The sequence below is a fragment of the Brassica napus genome, chromosome C4, assembly GCF_020379485.1.
Source record: "Brassica napus cultivar Da-Ae chromosome C4, Da-Ae, whole genome shotgun sequence".
NCBI lineage: Eukaryota > Viridiplantae > Streptophyta > Magnoliopsida > Brassicales > Brassicaceae > Brassica > Brassica napus.
The window spans coordinates 24,449,159-24,467,040 of NC_063447.1; the positions used below are offsets into that span (position 1 = coordinate 24,449,159).

General features: G+C 40.7%; 6 non-coding genes across 6 annotated transcripts; all 6 read right to left on the bottom strand.

Moving 5' to 3' along the window:
• Nucleotides 1-341: 341 nt before the first annotated feature.
• Nucleotides 342-460, bottom strand: LOC125586462. The gene has a single exon (XR_007322989.1). It is a non-coding gene; the product is annotated as a 5S ribosomal RNA (ribosomal RNA).
• Nucleotides 461-853: 393 nt separating this feature from the next.
• Nucleotides 854-972, bottom strand: LOC125586455. The gene has a single exon (XR_007322982.1). It is a non-coding gene; the product is annotated as a 5S ribosomal RNA (ribosomal RNA).
• Nucleotides 973-1,357: 385 nt separating this feature from the next.
• LOC125586452 lies at nucleotides 1,358-1,476 on the bottom strand. Its single transcript, XR_007322979.1, has one exon. It is a non-coding gene; the product is annotated as a 5S ribosomal RNA (ribosomal RNA).
• A 381-nt stretch (nucleotides 1,477-1,857) lies between these two features.
• Nucleotides 1,858-1,976, bottom strand: LOC125586818. The gene has a single exon (XR_007323346.1). It is a non-coding gene; the product is annotated as a 5S ribosomal RNA (ribosomal RNA).
• A 6,637-nt stretch (nucleotides 1,977-8,613) lies between these two features.
• LOC125586466 lies at nucleotides 8,614-8,732 on the bottom strand. Its single transcript, XR_007322994.1, has one exon. It is a non-coding gene; the product is annotated as a 5S ribosomal RNA (ribosomal RNA).
• A 379-nt stretch (nucleotides 8,733-9,111) lies between these two features.
• On the bottom strand, nucleotides 9,112-9,230 carry LOC125586446. Its single transcript, XR_007322974.1, has one exon. It is a non-coding gene; the product is annotated as a 5S ribosomal RNA (ribosomal RNA).
• Nucleotides 9,231-17,882: the final 8,652 nt, after the last annotated feature.

Sequence of the window (17,882 nt, forward strand, 5' to 3'; positions counted from 1 at the left end):
TAGTGCATCGAGGTTATGGCGTTAAGAAAGCATCAAAAACAACCAGAAAATTCGATTGGATCCTTTTTCGTCCTGTAACTTCTGCGAGCCACTTTGAGGTTTCAAAACGGCTGAATGTGGCCCGAAAATACCCCCCGTCGAGTCACTGCCCTTTATGGTTTTTGGGCCATCTTTCTGAAATGGTGCTATTGGTTACGTTGTTGCTCACACCGTTCAGCGGCATTACTAAGTTCTGTTTCCAAAAATTCTGACTTTATTTAGTACTGTTTAGCTCGTTCTCCTTAGGAAGTTTCCAGGTTTAGACATGTTTTAGGCCGAAAAACAATAAAATAAAATGAAAAGGGGTGCAACACGAGGACTTCCCGGGAGGTCACCCATCCTAGTACTACTCTCGCCCAAGCACGCTAACCTGCAGAATTCTGATGGGATCTGATGCATTAGTGCTGGTATGATCGCACCCGTTAGTACATCACTCGTGTTTCCATATATCCTATGTTTTGGCCAATTCAAGTGTAAGGCCGTGGGGCCCACATGATTTTCTTTCTGTTTTTTTTCAGCGAAATAGTGATCGAGGTTATGGCGTTAAGAAAGCATCAAAACCCCCTGAAATCCGATGGAATCCTTTTTTAAACGTCCCGTAAGTTGCTGCTCTTCGGCAGCCCTCGTTTGAAGGTCAAAACGGCTGAGAAATTTTTGCCCGCCAAAACTTTCCCGCCTATTCCCCTCCCTTTTATGATTTCTGGGCCTTTCTGAAATGGTGCTATGGTTGACGTAGTTCCTCACGGTTCAAAAATTATGAGGTTTCCAAGTTTAGACTCGTTTTTGGCCGAAAAATAAAAAAATAAAATAAAAAGGGGTGCAACGCGAAGACTTCATGGGAGGTCACCCATCCTAGTATTACTCTCGCCCAAGCACGCTTAACTGCGGAGTTCTGATGGGATCCGGTGCATTAGTGCTGGTATGATCGCACCCGTTAATACATCACTCTCGTTTCCATATATCATTTGTTTCGGGCAGTCCAAGTGTAAGGCCAGGCTGGGGGGGCCACGTGATTTTCTGACTATTTTTTTCCAACGAAATAGTGCATCGAGGTTAATGGCGTTAAGTAAGCATCAAAAACACCCTGAAAATCCGATTGGGATCCTTTTCTATGTCCTGTAACTTTCTGCAGCCCGTTTGAGGGTCAAACAGCTGAATTAGGGCCCGGAAAATTGCCCCGCCTATTCACCGCCCTTTATTGGTTTTGGGCCTTTCCGAAATGGTGCTATGGGCGACGTAGTTCCTCACGGTTCTAAAGTTATGAGGTTTCCAAGTTTATACTCGTTTTAGGCCGAAAAATAAAAATAAAAAATAAAAAGGGGTGCAACACGAGGACTTCCCGGGAGGTCACCCATCCTAGTACTACTCTCGCCCGAGCACGCTTAGCTGGGGAGTTCTGATGGGATCCGGTGCATAAGTGCTAGTATGATCGCACCCGTTAGTACATCATCCGCGTTTCCATATATCTTTTGTTTCGGCCAATCCAAGTGTAAGGCCGTGGGGCCCACATGATTTTCTGACTATTTTTTTCAAGCGAAATAGTGCATCGAGGTTACTGGTGTTAAGAAAGCATCAAAAACACCCTGAAAATCCGATTGGGATACTTTTTAACGTCCCATAACTTTCTGCAGCCCGTTTGAGGGTCAAAACGGCTGAATTTGGGCCCGGAAAAATGCCCCGTCTATACCCAACCCTTTATGGTTTCCGGGCCTTTCCGAAATGGTGCTATGGGCGGAGTAGTTCCTCACGATTCAAAAATTATGAGGTTTCCAAGTTTAGACTCTTTTGAGGCCGAAAAAAAATAAAAATAATTAAAAAGGGGTGCAACACGAGGACTTCCCGGGAGGTCACCCATCCTAGTACTACTCTCGCCCAAGCACGCTTGACTGCGGAGTTCTGATGGGATCCGGTGCATTAGTGCTGGTATGATCGCACCCGCTAGTACATCACTCGCGTTTCCTTATATCCTTTGTTTCGGCCAATCCAAGTGTAAGGCCGTGGGGCCCACATGATTTTCTGACCATTTTTGTTTTCAGCAAAATAGTGCATCGAGGTTAATGGCGTTAAGAAAGCATCAAAACACCCTGAAAATCCGATTGGAATCCTTTTTTACGTCCCGTAACTTTCTGCAGCCCGTTTGAGGATCAAAACGGCTGAATTTGGGCCCAGAAAATTGCCCCGTCTATTCACCGCCCTATATGGTTTCTGGGCCTTTCCGAAATGGTGCTATGGACGACATAGTTCCTCACGGTTCAAAAGTTATGAGGTTTCCACGTTTAGACTCGTTTTAGGCCGAAAAAAGGGGTCCAACGCGAGGACTTCACGGGAGGTCACCCATCCTAGTATTAGTCTCGCCCAAGCACGCTTGACTGCGGAATTCTGATGGGATCCGGTGTGAAGATAAAGCAATAAAGATCTAGAGTAAAGACATAAAGAGAAGCCAGAACTTAGGAAACAAGATGAGAGAGATTGAGTTCATACTTGCAAGATGACCTATCCATACAAAGAGTGTCTTGGAAGTCAAGCAGGATTGTGTTGGATTAAATGTCTTGCCATCAGTCTCCTTGTGATTGGAGGGTTTCAAACAAGTGAGACCGGCTGTGGAGGAGAATAAGCCGTTGGAGGCTGTGTGACAAACAAAGGTCACATGTGCTCTTAAGGAATGAAGAGAGATGGGAGCTGTCCCTTTCTACATAGTTGAGAGTGACATTCTCAGATCTGGTCCAAATTGCTTATAGTTTCCTATTGTCTCATTGTCAACTCTTTTATCTATTTTATGTAATTCATGTAAGAACCAAAAAGGAAAATGGAATAAGAGATTCCTTCTTCATATTCTCTCATTTGCAATACTCTCTCTCTCTTTCTTATTTTTTACTCAAACTTCTTAATCTCTTTGATCTTATCGCAAAACCATCTCATAAATCACTAATTCTCACATGGTATCAGAGCAATTAAGCTCTTGAACCTATTACTTCCGCAACCTTTACTCTGATTATTTCTTACAAAATTATTTTCTATTTTCTCTCACCATTCTTGAACTGTTCTTGAGTTTGTTCTTGATGGATTCTGGAGAAAATTCAAAATGTTTGTGATTCCAGCTACCCTTAAGGGAGCTAAGTACCTGTTGTGGGCAAGACTTGCTAAGACAGCTCTTGGTGGCAGAGGCTACTGGGATATTGTTGAAGAAGGCAAGAACCCAAAGAAAACAACCTTAGGAGAGGATGGTAGAGAAGTGGTGGTGAGTGAAGCTGGCGACAAGAAGAAGAATCAAGAGGACCTCATGGTGCTGTCTATTCTTCAGTCCAGTCTTGATGCTCCACTCCAGGAAGCTTATGGCTACTGTGAAACCTCCAAAGACCTATGGGATACACTCAAGAAGGTCTATGGAAACCAGTCCACATCAGTAGGGTGTTTGAGGTCAAGAGGGCTATCAATACTCTAAGTCAAGAGGACAATGACTTTGATAAACACTTTGGGAAGTTTAGATCCCTGTGGGCTGAGCTAGAGATGCTAAGGCAGCAACCATTGATCCAGATGTGTTGAATGAAAGGAGAGAACAAGACAAGGTGTTTGCTCTTCTCTCTACTCTCAACCTGGATACAATGACCTCATCAAGCATATCCTAAGAGACAAGGAACTCCCACCCCTTGAAGAAGTGTGTGCTCGGATTAAAAAGAACAAGGATCAGTGGGGCTCTTTGGAGGCAAGCGAGACTTGGTACTTGCAACCAAGCTGAAGGAGTTGCAAATAAAGGTACCTACAAGACTGAAGACAAGAAGGTGTGGACATGCGATCATTGCAAGAAGAGAGGCCATGGAAAGGACAAGTGCTGGATCCTCCATCCTCACCTCAAGCCACAGAAGTTCAGAGCCAACTACAACGATACAAGAGCCAGCTTCTCTGGTGACATGGGAGAGCCATCTACTCCAGCAAGCATGCGCCAAGCTCCAGCAGGTGGTGAAGGCAAAGCAATGGCTTCTACTGGCAACCTGACCTTGAGGAACAATCAAGATGAAGTCATCAGGCGCTCTGACATTGAGGCTCTCATCAAACTCCTCAAAGACAACTCTGGTAACACACTTGGTACCTCTTTACATGCCTCCACTTGTGGTATCTTGCTGAATGCTTTAACTGAACCCAAAATTACAAAACCATTGGTTATAGATTCAGGGGCAAGTCATCACATGATTAGTGGTCTTAGCTTAATTAAAATATTGTTGTTCCTGCCCTAGGAAATGTTATGATAGCTAATGGAGAGAAAGTACCAATCAAAGGTGTAGGTGATCTTAGGCTATTTGATAAAGATTCTAAAGCTTTCTACATGCCTAGTTTTACCTCTAACTTGTTATCAGTTAAAAGAGCCACTAATGACTTGAATTGTAGTGTTACTTTCACTCTTAATGATGTCTACTTTCAGGATATTGAAACTAGTAGGTTGCTTGGCAAAGGTGTAACCAAGGGAGACTTGTACTTACTTGAAGACACTAAGCTCTCAGCCGATTTATCTTATGCTCTAAATTCCATTTCTACTTTACCTAAAGATGTATTATGGCATGCTAGATTAGGACATCCCCATTCTCGTGCTTTGAACATCATGCTTCCTAGTATTTCCTTTAAAAGTGATTGTGAGGCTTGTATCCTAGGCAAACATTGCAAGAGTGTGTTCCCTAGATCAAGTACTATTTATGAAAATTGTTTTGACTTAATCCACTCTGATGTATGGACAACTCCATGCATATCTAGAGAACATCATAAGTATTTTGTGACCTTTATAGATGTGAAATCAAAGTATACATGGATCACATTATTACAATCTAAAGATAGGGTCTTAGAAGCTTTCACAAATTTTTAAAACCATGTATCTAATCACTTTAATGCCAAGATTAAGATTTTGAGATCAGATAATGGAGGAGAATACACAAGCAATGCTTTCAAACAACACTTAGCCAAACATGGGATGATCCACCAAACTAGCTGCCCATATACTCCACAACAAAATGGTGTAGCTGAGAGAAAGAATAGACATCTCATGGAGGTGGCAAGGAGTATGATGTTCCACACAAGTGTGCCCAAACGTTTTTGGGGAGATGCAGTCCTAACAGCATGCTATCTAATCAATAGGATCCCCACAAAAGTCCTTCAAGATCAATCTCCTTATGAGGTACTTAACAAAAACAATCATCTATAGATCATATGCGTGTGTTTGGGTGACTTTGTTTTGTTTTGATACCAGGAGAACAAAGAGATAAGTTGTCAGCTAAGAGCATAAAGGCAATCTTTATTGGATACTCTCCCCACCAGAAGGGCTATAAGTGTTATGTACCAGAGACCAGGAGGGTCTTAATCTCAAGAGATGTGAAATTTGTGGAATCTAGAGGCTACTATGATGGAAAGAGTTGGGAAGAGGTAGAGAACCTGTCCTACTCAGCCTCGGATAGAGCTAACAACCTAAGGAGAGTAATGGAAAGACTTGAAATCAGTATACACCAAGATCAAGGAGCCACTACACCTGAGGCCACTCAATCCACGCCATCTACTGAGGTTGATACTGATGTGATTGATATTCCTCACCTTGATCCTGAGGGGGACAATCAAGCTGAACACTATCAAGAGGATTCAACAAGTCATGATCAAGCTGAGCATCATACACAAGAGGAGCAGGATCATCACGTGACTCAAAAGGAGCCAGTAGTGATTGCAAGCCAGCCGCAGCCTAATATTAATCAAGCTGCAACTGAGGAAAGTAGTTCACAGCCGGCTCCAAGAAGAAGTTCCAGGATCAGAAAGCCGGTTGATCTAAAATGGAAGAACAATAGGGTCTACTTCAATGCTCAAGCTGTGGCTCATCCCATACAAGGAGTGTGCTCTCTAGCTCATTATCCCCAAGAACATGTGGTGTTTATTGGAGAGTTGGATCAGGAATACATTCCAAGGTCTTATGAGGAAGCTATGGAGCATGACGAATGGAAAGAATCAGTGGGCAGTGAGACTAATGCCATGATCATCAATGATACATGGTATGAAGCTGAACTACCTAAAGGCAAGAGAGCTGTAACAAGCCGCTGGATCTTCACCATCAAGTACAATGCTGATGGGACAGTAGAGAGGCGCAAGACAAGGCTAGTAGCAAGAGGCTTCACTCAAACATATGGAGAGGATTATCTAGATACCTTTGCACCAGTTGCTAAACTTCACACCATAAGGATAATCTTATCCTTGGCTGTCAACCTAGAGTGGGATCTATGGCAAATGGATGTGAAGAATGCTTTCCTACAAGGAGAACTAGAAGATGAGGTCTACATGAGGCCACCTCCTGGCCTGGAACACCTAGTGAAACCTGAAAATGTTCTTAGACTCAAGAAGGCTATCTATGGATTGAAACAATCACCTAGAGCATGGTACCACAAGCTCAGCACCACACTCAATGGAAGGGGCTTTGTGAAATCTGAGGCAGATCATACTCTCTTTACACTCACCAGCAAGCAAGGGATTGTTGTGATCTTAGTATATGTTGATGATATCATCATTACCGGGAGTGACAAAGAAGGTATACTCTTAACTAAAGCTTTCCTTAGATCATCTTTTGATATCAAAGACTTGGGAGAGTTAAAGTACTTTCTAGGGATTGAGATGTGCCGATCCAAGGATGGGCTATTCTTATCCCAAAGAAAGTACACACTTGATCTTCTGAATGAGGCAGGTGATCTAGGAGGAAGAGCAGCCAAGACTCCACTAGAAGATGGGTATAAGGTGCTGCGTGAGGGGGAGATTGAAGTCAAGCCCTATACTGATGTGAAACACTATAGGAGAATGGTGGGAAAGTTGATATACCTGACCATCACCAGGCCTGATGTATGCTTTGCAGTTAACCAAGTAAGCCAGCACATGCAAGCTCCCAAGATACACCATTGGAACATGGTTGAAAGGATCCTAAGATATCTAAGAGAGGCGCCAGGGCAAGGAGTATGGATGGGATGCAACAAAAGCACAAAGGTAGTTGGATATTGTGATGCTGATTGGGCAGGAGACAGAGTCGATAGGAGATCCACCACAGGCTATTGTACATTCATTGGAGGCAAACTTGTCACTTGGAAGAGCAAGAAACAGAAGATAGTGTCATGCTCAAGTGCTGAAGCTGAATATAGGGCAATGAGGAAGCTCACTAGTGAGTTAATCTGGATCAGAAACCTACTTCAAGACTTGGGTATAGAGACATCAACTCCAATCACCATGCATTGTGATAATCAAGCTGCCATACACATTGCTTCCAACAGTGTGTTCCATGAGAGGACTAAACACATTGAGGTGGATTGTCATAAGGTTAGGCAAGCAGTGGAACAAAGGATCATCTTACCTTGCTACACAAGAAGTGAGGATCAACTGGTTGACATCTTCACCAAGGCTGCAAGCACCAAGGTGCGAGTTCATACATTCCAAGTTAGGACTCGTAGATCTTTCATCACACTGATCCTCTTAGCCATGAAGTGTTCTACTCTTTTTCCTTGGCTTGGTTTTTATCCCATGAGGTTTTTCCAAGCTAAAGGTTTTAATGAGGGAATGCTTCATGGTTTCCAAGCTTGACCAGTCCCTATGGTCAAGCTTGAGGGGGGAGTGTGAAGATGAAGCAATAAAGATCTAGAGTAAATACATAAAGAGGAGCCAGAACTTAGGAAACAAGATGAGAGAGATTGAGTTCATACTTGCAAGATGACCTAATCCATACAAAGAGTGTCGTGGAAGTCAAGCAAGGATTGTGTTGGATTTAAATGTCTTGCCATCAGTCTCCTTGTGATCTGGAGGGTTTCAAACAAGTGGAGACCAGGCTGTGGAGGAGAATGAGCCGTTGGAGGCTGTGTGACAAACAAAGGTCACATGTGCTCTTAAGGAATGAAGAGAGATGGGAGCTGTCCCTTTCTACATAGTTGAGAGTGACATTCTCAGATCTGGTCCAAATTGTTTATAGTTTCCTATTGTCTCATTGTCAACTCTTTTATCTATTTATGTAATTCATGTAAGAACCAAAAAGGAAATATGGAATAAGAGATTCCTTCTTCATATTCTCTCATTTGCAATACTCTCTCTCTCTTTCTTATTTTTACTCAAACTCCTTAATCTCTTTGATCTTATCACATAAACCATCTCATAAATCACTAATTCTCACATCCGGTGCATTAGTGATGGTATGATCGCACCCGTTAATACATCACTCGCGTTTCAATATATCATTTGTTTCGGGCAATCCAAGTGTAAGGCCGGGGGGCCACGTGATTTTTTGACTGTTTTTTTCCAGCGAAATAGTGCATAGAGGTTAATGGCGTTAAGAAAGCATCAAAAACATTCTGAAAATCCGATTGGGATCTTTTTTTACGTCCCGTAACTTTCTACAGCCCGTTTGAGGGTCAAAACAGCTGAATTAGGGTCCGGAAAATTGCCCCGTCTATTCACCGCCCTTTATGGTTTCTGGGCCTTTCCGAAATGGTGCTATGGGCGACGTAGTTCCTCACGGTTCAAAAGTTATGAGGTTTCCAAATTTAGACTCGTTTTAGGCCGAAAAATAAAAATAAAAAATAAAAAGGTGTGCAACACGAGGACTTCTCGGGGGATCACCCATCCTAGTACTACTCTCGCCCAAGCACGCTTAACTGCGGAGTTCTGATGGGATATGGTGCATAAGTGCTGGTATGATCGCACCCGTTAGTACATCACTCGCGTTTCCATATATCTTTTGTTTCGGCCTATCCAAGTGTAAGGCCGTGGGACCCACATGATTTTCTAACTATTTTTTCCAGCGAAATAGTGCATCGAGGTTAATGGCGTTAAGAAAGCATCAAAAACACCCTGAAAATCCGATTGGGATCCTTTTTAACGTCCCATAACTTTCTGCAGCCCGTTTGAGGGTCAAAACGGCTGAATTTGGGCCCGAAAAAATGCCTTGTCTATTCCCAGCCCTTTATGGTTTCTGGTTTCTGAAATGGTGCTATGGGCGATGTAGTTCCTCACGGTTCAAAAGTTATGAGGTTTCCAAGTTTAGACTCGTTTTAGGCCGAAGAAATAAATTAAAAAAAATAAAATGGGGTGCAACACTGGGACTTCCCGAGAGGTCACCCATCCTAGTACTACTCTCGCCCGAGCACGCTTAACTGCGGAGTTCTGATGGGATCCGGTGCATTAGTGCTGGTATGATCGCCCCCGTTAATACACTCACGTTTCCATATATCCTTTGTTTCAGCCAATCCAAGTGTAAGGGCGTGGGGCTCACATGATTTTGTGACTGTTTTATTTCCAGTGAAATAGTGGATCAAGGTTAATGGCGTTAAGAAAGCATCAAAAACACCCTGAAAATCCGATTGGAATCCTTTTTTACTACCCGTAACTTTCTACAGTACGTTTGAGGGTCAAAACGGCTGAATTTGATCCCGAAAAATTGCTCCGTCTATTCACCGCACTATATGATTTGTGGGCCTTTCCGAAATGGTTCTATGGGCGACGTAATTCCTCACGGGAAAAAATCAAAGCCCAATGAACAAGTTCAAATTTGAGAACACGAAATAAAGCGTTCCATATGAATCGAACCAAAAAATGAAACCATACCAAGGTTATATTACAAAGTCATAGTTTTGTTTTAAAAACTAATACACTATTAATCTTTTTTTCAGAACATATATGTTTTTATGTTAAAATTTGTTTAAGAACATATATTATTCATCTCTTTCTTTTTTGAATGAACTTATTCATTTCTTTCATCTATGGAACATCAACATAAGTGTATTTAGATTTGATTAAACTGCTTGGCGCTAATTTGTCGATGATTTCATTTATTTACTCGATCCAAAGGAATCGAACCAGATCTTGAATATAAACACCAGGCTGTGGGAGCAAATTAACCTATTTTTGCTCTCCACACAAATAAGACTAGACTTGAGTCCAAAATTTGTCGTTATCAGTCAATTTGTGTGGATCAATGCATAGATAGCATGAGGTAAATTCTATTCACGTGATCATTAATATGCACAGATTGGTACTGTTCTTTTTTTCCTAGTGAAATGTTCTTAGTTTCTGAATCTCTGTACCTTTCACAAGTCGCAAATTACATGGTCCTCAAAATTCGAAATAAAAACCTTCAAATAATTATTTCTGACATTCATATATGAGCTCATGTTATCCACATGATAGTAGTGGTAGTAAAATCGTACCCTATTTATTACTTAGGGCCTATGAAATGACCTAACTATAAGTTGTCCTGCTTCTTCCCAAAGTGGTATAAATCTATATCAATATACATAAATAAGTTAAAATAATACAATTGTTTAGTTGTGAAGCCTCGTTTCTCGGCAGAATGCACATAAAACATGAGGGACCACACATAGGTTTTGGAAGAAGTGGTAATGGTATTATAGGTAGTTTGCCTTAGGATTTGATGCCGTTTATCATTGCTTTGGTAAGAGAGAAAAGAAGAGACATATTAACTTTTAAGAACTCCAATTGGATATTCTACTAAATTCTACCGCAGCAGGAACAGGAAGGAGAGGTGGACACTTCGGTTATTTTCTCGGTTCGGTTCGGGTTCGGCTCAGTTTGGTTAGTTCGGTTCTAGTATTTTTTTCAACTGAAATAAACCATAGTTAGTTTGGTTTGATTCGATATGTGTTCGGTTCGGTTTATATTCGGTTCGGTTTTTATTCGGTTCGGTTCAGTTTATTTTTAGATCAGTTTAATCGGGTTCTTCTTAATTTAATTTTTTTTAAGAGAAATTATATTTTAAAACATAAATTATATAAACATAAAATATATAAACTAAATTCAAAAACTGAAACAAAAACTTTAAAAAGTCACAAAAAATATATAAGAATTAAAAAAAATTGAAAGTTAACTACAATGAAAAAACAACATCATTAGTAATGTCTCTTATATCATTATTAAAAAGTTTGCAATGAATCATCTTCCATGTGACGCTTTAGAGAAGAATTTTTGTTTTAATAAAATTTTCTTTAGGTTTAGATTTAACATTCACGTTTACATATATAAGAATATAAAAATACATTTTCTGTCTTTTTTAAATCAAAATTTTTGACGATTACATATTAGGTTAGAAGAATATATGTTAATGAATGAAAAATGGAAAATACGTGGTTTGGTATTGGAATTTTAGTATATAGGTATTATTAATATTTTTAATTTAAATAATTACAAAAACACATAGGTTTCTCGGTTCGGTTTAAAACCAAACCGAGCCAAACCATTTGGGTTGGGAAAATCTTTAACCGAATGGTTTGAAATAAACTTTGGTTCGGTTGAAATCGGTTCCGGTTCGGTTGGTTCGATTTGACTCGGTTCAGTTCGGTTTTTTTGCCCACCCCTAGCAGGAAGTAGATGAAACTTTCACGTTAAATATGTACCATTATAATTGTGTGTCTATGTTTTTTAAGGCCTGTATCGGAATCAAACCGTATCAGAAACATGAAGAGAAGATGATATTTTAGCTAGACACTCTTAAGAAAGAAATGTTTTGTCCAATGTTTACCTGATTAATATCAGGCAATACAGATAAGAATCGTATGTAGTGAATGCAATTAGTTAGCATAGAAAATAGTCACCGCTGTTATAAATCAATTGGTGGATGTCCATAACCGGCCCAGTCCATAACCGGCCCATACATTTAGAGAGAGAGACGGCCCAACCCTAGAGAGAGAGAGGCGGCCGCGAGACTTGGAGAGGAGAGAGAGGCGGCTACAACTTGTCTATTTCCTATTTCGTTTATGTTTATGATTTGTAATCTTTCCTATTATTGTATTTCCATTTATCTCTCTTGTAACCCCTATATAAAGGGAACACTTATTCATTAATAATACACACAGCTTACAGATTCCTAAACCTTAAATTTATAACACGTTATCAGCACGATAGTCTCTAACACCCTGAGCCTAAAACCAAATCAACAAAACCCTAAAACCCTAAAACGAAAAGGAATCTGCCTCGGAACTTCAAATAGGCCGTTCTCCCAAACCGTGAGGACCCAGAAAACGATCAAGATATCAAAACGAAGCCCTTGCCGAAACGAATCAGTCAGTGCAAACCGCTTGTCGATCTGACCACCGGCACGCCCTCACGCACAGATACAGTGCGCGCCGGTTTGCTTTAAAACCCTAATCCGAACCCGACGATACCGACGAACCCTAATCCATTCGCGACTCCGTTCCAGATCGTGTCCACCTGATCAGCTCCAGCCCCAAGGCGTTCCTGATCATAGACGAAGTCAGCTCCATCCTACATCAAGGACAGCTCGCGATCCAACAGCAACAGCTCCCGTTCGCATCAGAGCCGATGCGATCCAATAGAAGCAGCTCGCGTCCCAGCCAGCTCGCATCCCGATCGTGTCTAAGCTCGAGGTTAATTCTTGGTGGTCCGATTACTACAAACAACTAAACTAAAGGTATTTCGAATTCTAAGAACATAATGAATCGAATTTGGTTGATTGTAAAGAATGAAACCCTAAAATATAATCTCTAAGATGAAAGCCATAGGATAATAGATCAATCCCTAAGCGAGTAAATCGAAGCTCTATAAGTTCGATCCCCAAACCCTAAAAATCTAGATTGATCCATTGATCAATTAAAATCAGAACCTTAAAGGTTTTGAATCTCAAATCAAATCCCTTTGATCTAAGATCAAATTTTCGAAATCCCTAAACCCTAATACGAAAGCTATTGATTAATTAAAACTGATTGATTGATTGATTGAGATTGAATTTGATCATCCTGAAATTGAAATTGCTTGTTAATAAAATCGAAACACTAAAACCCTAATTCTGAAAATCGATTTTGATTGTTTGAAATTGAACATTGATTGGTTGATTTGATCACCTAGAACTATTGTTAGGATTGTTCAAACTCGAATCTGATTGTTTGGCTTGTTTAAACTAAAACTCTAATGACCTAGTTTAGATTATTTTAAAATCGAAATCTGAAACTACATATTAGGTTAAACTTTTCTAGACTTGATCATACTCGTGGCCGTGTGGCCTTGTTACATTCATACTATAACTTAATCACATTGATTGATTGTAATTACACTTAGAACTTATTCTAGGAATGGTGTTGAATTGAATCAAATAGCCGTGTGGCTTGATCTTTGCTTGGCCGATAGGTTTGCTTCTTTTGATTGCATCATGAACTGATAGAAACAAACCATGTTAGGATTGCAATTACACGACAAACTAAATGCATAAAAACGAACTAGTTTGCATCCATGGCCATGTGGCTTGCTCATTGGCCGTGAGGCATAGATCTTGGCTATGAAGGCTTGTTTGATTGTTTGAACATAAAACCCTAATCGTTTAAACATTAAAAATTATTCCTTAAAGATCTAAAAATATTAATCTATAACTTCAGATGTCGAAAATCAACAACCTTGATTTCGCTCCCCTAAATCTATCTGGAGACAATTACCTTCAGTGGGCGCTCGGTGCTAAGATCATCCTGAAATCCAAGGGACTCGGTGAGTGTATCACCGAGAACAATAATGCCAATGAAAAGGATCGTTACAGAGCCATCTTAATCATTCGTCATCGTCTAGCTGAGAGTCTCAAGGATCAATACCTAACCATTGAGAATCCACTAGATCTTTGGAATGAATTGAAATCGAGATATGATCACCAGAGAACGGTGATCTTACCAAAAGCTCGGTTTGATTGGACGAACCTGAGGATCCAAGACTATAAGTCTGTGGACGAATATAACTCTGCACTGTTTAAGATTGTTTTTAAAATGAAACTGTGTGGTGAAAGTATTACGGAACAGGATATGCTTGAGAAAACATTTCCACTTTCCATGCAAGCAATGTGCTGTTACAACAACAGTACCGAGAGAAAGGTTTCAAAACCTATGCTAATCTTATTTCTTGTCTCTTACTCGCTGAGCAGAACAATGAATTACTAATGAGAAACAGTCAGATGAGTCCACTTGGATCAGCTCCACTACCTGATGCACACGCTACAGAGGACAATAAAGAGTCCACCCACGTCCAAGGAAACGGCGAGCATGGCCGTGGTCTAGACAAATCGAACGGACGTGGCCGCGGTCGAAGATCCTTTGGCCGCGGGCGAGGAAATGGTCGAGACCATGGACACCGTGGCTCATTTGGACGAGGCCATGGTCGTGGCCGTGGATCTTCTTTCAAACCCCAACACTCGACTAAATCAGATAAATACGTGTGCCATAGATGTGGAATGAGCAATCATTGGACTAAGACTTGTAGGACTCCCAAGCATCTAGTTGACCTCTATCAAGAGAGCTTGAAAGGGAAAAATCCTGAAGCCCATATGGCTTACCAAGATGTTGAAAACGACTTCAATCATGAGAAGGATGATCTAATGGATTATGAAACTTCAGATTGTCTAAAAAAAAAAACTATACCTGCATTCTCTATTGATCTAGACTATGCCAAGATCAGTATGATAGAGACAATAGTCATGGTAACCAGAATGGTTTACCCACGAAATTATACACTTTATGGTATGACCGGATTGGCCATCCTGGTCCAAAACATGATGCGAAATTGATATTGGAAAGGGCACAAAGAGTTATCCCATAGAATCTCACATGTGTAGCATGAACACAAGGGAAACTCATTAGGCCATGATGTCGCAAAGCACTTAAAGATTATAGTATGTCCATGAGGGGGCAGTGAGGACAAATCCGCACATGTCCATATTATATATAGCTTGGCTGAATCCTTTAATAAATATGTATTGGCCATTACCCATAGGTCCAAACTCTCAGTCCAAGACTTGGGGACACACGAATTTACATGCATCTTAACTAATAAGCATCAGACCAATAAGTGAGCATAGATATTTCCATCTCAAATTTATTACGGGTCATGAGCCAGACATATAACATCTTGAGATATTTGGATAGGCCACCACAAATATATGTGCCGTCTAAGATGGATCCTTAGAAGAGGATGTGGATGGGGATATATGTTGGATATGAATCTCCCAGAAATAATGAAGTACCTTGAGCCAAATATGGGTGATCTATTTAGTGGCCAAGAACACGGATTGCAAGTTTAATGAATCCGACTATCCAACATTAGGGGGAGAAAATAATAACCTGGTAAGAGAAACAAAATGGCATCGACCATCCTTGTCTTGGCAAGATCCTCGGACTAAAGAATGTGAAATAGACGTCCAAAGATTATACATTTACAAAGCTAGCTAATCAAATGCCAGACACATTTGCTGACCCGAAAAATGACTAAGTCATATATAAACCAGCTTGTAAAGCACCAACGAAATTTATGTCCAAGAGAGACACAGTCAAGTTGCTACAGAGTATATACAAGATAGACCAATAGGTTCCAAAATATAAGAATCCTCGGAAACAAAAGAAAGGTGCAAAAGAATGATAATCAAAATCCAAATCCGAGGTTACTAAGGAAACCATCCCAGACATGGAGATAAGGCCGGCCGGCTCTAAGGTACAGGTACCAAACAATGTAGCTTGGGACGCCAAGCTGCAAAGGATTAAAGGTCCTGATAATAATGAATCTCAATCGATTATATGATGTCTGGAATATAATGGAACACAATAAGGAATGTCGACATAAGATGATACAAGGTAGCACTTGAATTTATGAATATAAGCGAGGATCATGAACCCACGTCAATATAAGAGTGCGCACTCGTAGAACAGATTGAATGGAAAGGTGGGGTTAAATAGTTTAAAGAAGAAAGGCGTATATGGCCATATGGTTAAGACGCCATATGATGTTAAAACCAATGGATATAAATGGGTCTTGTGAGGAATAGAAATCTTGAGATATAAAGCTAATGTTGCACACGGATTCTCACAAAGACCAGTAATAGATTATTAGGAGATATACTCCCATGTGGTGGATGCAACTACTTTTAAGATTTCTCATAAGTCTGGCTATATAAGAGAGAAAATTAGACTTGCAGCAAACTGATGTAATGACTGCATATTTATATGGTCCACTAGATAATGAAAGTACTAGAGGGTATTGAGCTGAATGTACAGCAAGTTCTCGAGAACAATATTGATAATCATCGAAATATATGATCTGAATATCCTAGGAACCTCTGGATACAATTTCCCAAACGGTTGAATACCTTAAGAAAGAATCCGAGATGAAAGATCTCGGGAAAACAAAATTCTGTTTGGGATTACAACTTGAGTACATAAATGATGGGATCCTTGTGCATCAGATGGCATACACTGAAGAGGTACTCAAGAGATTCAATATGGCCGATTGCCATTCTCTGATCAGTCCCATGGTCGTGAGGTCTCTCGGCCTGGACATTGACCCATTTCGTCCCAAGATGGACGATGAAGATGACCTAGGTCCCGAAATTCCATATCTCAGTGCCATAGGAGCTTTAATGTACTTGGCAACTCACACAAGGCCTGATATAAGCTTTGCCATGAACCTACTATCTAGGTTTAGCTCCTGTCCGACCCAGAGGCATTGGAATGGGATCAAACATGTTCTTCGTTACCTGCAAGGAACGAAAGACTTGGATCTATATTATACTAACCATAACAAAGATGGTTTAGTTGGCTTTGCTGATGCTGGTTATTTATCAAATCCACATCAAGCTCGATCACAGACAGGATATGTCTTTACACATGGAGGTACGGCCATATCATGGCGTTCCATGAAACAAACCATCGCGCCCACTTCATCTAATCACTCGGAAATCTTGGCCATACATGAGGCCAGCCGCGAGTGTGTTTGGTTGAGGTCGATGACCCAACACGTCCGAGCTGATTGCGGGATGGCCGAGTGCAAAATGCCAACCGTGATGTATGAGGACAATGCTGCGTACATTGCTCAGCTCAAGGACGGTTACATAAAAGGTGATAGGACGAAGCACATATTTCCTAAGTTCTTCTTTACTCACGAGCTTCAAAACGCCGGTGAGGTCCAGGTCGTCCAAGTACGATCCAGTGACAATTCAGCTGACCTATTCACCAAGGCACTTCCTACCTTCACGTTCAGAAAGCTCACGCATCAGATTGGGATGCGTAGGCTGAAGGACCTCCACTGAGGTTCACATCAGGGGGAGTAGTACGTGTTGTACTCTTTTTCCTTCATCATGGTTTTGTCCCACTGGGTTTTCTTGATAAGGTTTTAATGAGGCAACATTAAGCGTATTACAATCCCTGTTTGGTGATGGCATCCAAGCGGGAGTGTTATAAATCAATTGGTGGATGTCCATAACCGGCCCGGTCCATAACCGGGCCATACACTTAGAGAGAGAGACGGCCCAACCCTAGAGATAGAGAGAGGCGGCCCCGAGACTTGGAGAGGAGAGAGAGGCGGCTACAACTTGCCTATTTCCTAATTCGTTTATGTTTATGATTCGTAATCTTTCCAATTATTGTATTTCCATTTATCTCTCTTGTAACCCCTATATAAAGGGAACACTTATTCATTAATAATACACACAACTTACAGATTCCTAAACCTTAAGTTCATAACAACTGCTTGGTTTTGAGTTGTTTTTAATTAGGATTCTCAAGTTAATATTCAACTTCCCTTTTTAATATCAACCCACCTCCAGCTAATTCCTAGGTTTGAGTTTGATGAATCCTAAAATCCACTCAGAAATAGGGTTTGCGGATAAAGAGACTTGATCGACAAGTAAACTCGAAATAGAAAGACTAAGCTATGACCAACAATGGAAAATGGATGTTTTATTGATGATTTAAAGATGAATACAAGGGGGTGCTAGATAATAATGGAGATTGCAAGTAATCAGAGTATAGTTTCTATATCCAGGATTCGAGTCCCTTGTTTTTGGCTCCTCCTCTTTCTTTTGT